This window comes from Ischnura elegans, chromosome X (assembly GCF_921293095.1).
Source record: "Ischnura elegans chromosome X, ioIscEleg1.1, whole genome shotgun sequence".
NCBI lineage: Eukaryota > Metazoa > Arthropoda > Insecta > Odonata > Coenagrionidae > Ischnura > Ischnura elegans.
Genome location: NC_060259.1, coordinates 120,703,043 through 120,706,123, shown reverse-complemented (window position 1 = coordinate 120,706,123; position 3,081 = coordinate 120,703,043).

Sequence of the window (3,081 nt, the reverse complement as noted above, 5' to 3'; positions counted from 1 at the left end):
ATTTACCTTTTAAAAATACACAAAAGAGACCGTCACTTACGGCCTGTTTACACGGAATATCAGCCATTAACAACTTAATGTCTAAATGTACGAACGCGTAAATGAACATGAAAATGCACCGTGTAACCAGGGCCGGCCCCAGCAGGTGCGGGGCCAGGGGCGAACTTTCAGTGCGGGGCCGTTCACTTAAAATATTAAACTCTATACCCCATCTACAAACTCGAGCATTTTTAATCCCTACCACTCTCTGGCTAAGTATGCGTTCCCCTCCCAAATTCAGACTTCGTAATTACGCCGTTATGATACCATCACGCAGTTGAGTTCGTTGTTATCACTCACACGACACAGTACTGTACTGACAAACGCAATTGCACAATAAATTTACTGCATTATTATTCCTTTTTCATGATATTAATTTTTGTCTAGCCTGGACTTAACAATACAGTAATAGTTGGAATTGGGTTTTCAAAACTATCGCATATTTCATTTTTTGTTCAGGAACGCGGGGCCCCCCAAAGCGCGGGGCCCGTGGCGGTCGCCCCGCCCTAAGGCCGGCCCTGCGTGTAACCACCCAGCTTAAGCAAATGCATCTACAGGAAATGGAACCTGTTCTAATTTTGTTCATGCATTCGTGAAATATTCCGTTTATATCCACCAAAGTCGTTCATTCATTCACATATTAACCCGTACGTTTTAATGTACCGCTTAATTATGCCTTAAGAAAGAAATACCGTTCGAAGGGAAACTGATTTACCCGCTGATAAAACGCAGGGCGGCCAGATGTTTGTGATGAGTTGTGGAGTCAAAAAGTGCAGCAAATTGAATCATAAGATCCCAGCAGTTGACCATGTTATTGTATTTTGATGGATATTAGCCAAACAACGACGAATCAAGCAATGAAATGCATATTATACGATGGCAATTATAATGATAATACACATTAATAATAATATTTTACTCACGGACCCAAATACTGCCAATCACGTTTATGTCGTCCCAGCAAGCCGTTGTGTGCACCAGGTTTTCTTCCAACTCTGACCTCTCGTGCACACGCTATTTCACTGTTTTTAAATTTCTCCACCAAACTCCGCGTGCACGAAAAATAATCACGTATCTGCATCCGTGTATCCATTGGGTCGTCATACAGACGTCAATGGAGTTAGAAACAGCCGTCTGTTGATGTAGACAATGTTACGCTATAGCGGTGTGCAAGCAGTTTGAAATGAGACAAAAGATAACGATTTATATGGTGTGATGACGCTTAAGAAGACCGTTGAGTTGTGGGTGGAGGAGGAAAGTCAGGGAGGTGGGGAGGATACGAAAATGGAATGAGGAGTTGAATAGAGCATTTAAAAACCGTCGGAGAGTCAAAAGGGCCCAGACACTGAGACAGACGAACTTGTTCCGCGCACAAGGAAAGCAGACGTGACGTCAGGAAAACAAAAGCCAATCGGTGTTCGAAATCGTAAATCAAAAAGTGGCGTAATAGTTTTTAAAATTATTTTAAATGAATTAATTAAAAATATTACATTTAAAAATTAACTTTAAATTCATATTACTTATTAGCTGAATACTGATACTCTATTTTTATTTTTTTACGAAATAAATGAGACTCAAATTTTCGTGACGTCATAAACGTCCTTCACTCAGGTGACGAATCGCATCCACGGAGCCCCAATCCTTCTCAGTGTCCTGCTAACCACCGTGGAGTTAAGACGTAAGTAAACAAGCCATTCATTAGTTTACGTTTTTATCGTGTCATACATATGTCATTGCTATAACATTTTAATGTTTAATATATCAGTGAATCTGCTTTGCCTGGTGCTTATAATAATTCGTGATTTTCTCTACTTTATTGAGATTTATCCCGCCTTTGATTATTTTGTATTACCCTTGGCAAAGAACCTCAAACGTTTGAAGGTAGCGTAATTGTGATACATTAGAGAGTGATTACTGTGTTTCCATTGTTTCTGCCAAAGATAGGACGATATTGGGATATATTTTCTCTTTTCGATTTTCAATACATTCCCTATTCATTACCGCTTTTTCGCTTTCACGACTCCGAGAGTTATTGCGAGTCTACATTGTTCACAAATTGAGTTCGATGTCTAGTGAGCTAGTTTCAGTAATGTCGTCAGAATGTCTCGCATATCAGATGTTCATAAATTGTCCGTTGCAGCGATCCATTGGTCATATTGTGATCTTATTTTCACTAATGTAAGGCGGATTCTGATCAATAAGACATGATTGCGATAATATGTGAATTGCTTGCAGAGTACTTTTTCCCTAAGGTCATACGAACTAACTCCTCCGGTGATTTCTTAAGAGGTTTTGAGAACAACGTACACGAAAGAATTCGTCCCCCATCGTTTGGTGGAAGCGATTGTTATCTCGTATTATTCTCGTATTCGGAGGTAGCTCTTGCCGCAAGAATATTCCGAGTTTTATGGGCCTTATCACCAAGGAGATGGAATTCTCGCAAGACTGCCCCATTTGACCATCGCTTGTTACACCCAGATGTTTTCAGTCACGAGAGTTATGCGGAGATCTTACTGGACTAACTTCTTAATATAATTCGCGTTTATATTTGAAGTAGACGTCTCTCTCCTTTCTGTCGTCGGCAAGCAGTTGTGATCGCTTAAGTTTATCGCAGTTATTCGGATATTTCGTCTGAATTCAACCAAAAAAACTTCTCATTATTTTTTCGCTAACTTTCTCTTCTTTACCGTTGAATCACACGACTGTTGCAAATTATAAGAATTGAATTGAATAGTTAAGTTGATTAACTATCATTTTTCACTATTTTTTAATTTCCGATGTACACTTTTCCGTGTTCACAATAGCCGGACGTTGCTTCGGTAATATTTAATCATTCGGGTTTTGTACTTTTGGTTTCTGCTTGATGATAGCATTATGTTAATGTGTGTCCATTTCTTATTATTTCCAGTAAATTTTTCCGTGTGAAAATACTGCTGTGTCAGTTATAACGAGTGTGGAATTTCTGGGAATTATATTACGTCGGAGAGATATCCTGAGGGGAGAAATGGTAAGTGGATTTCATTTTTTAATATTATACATCAT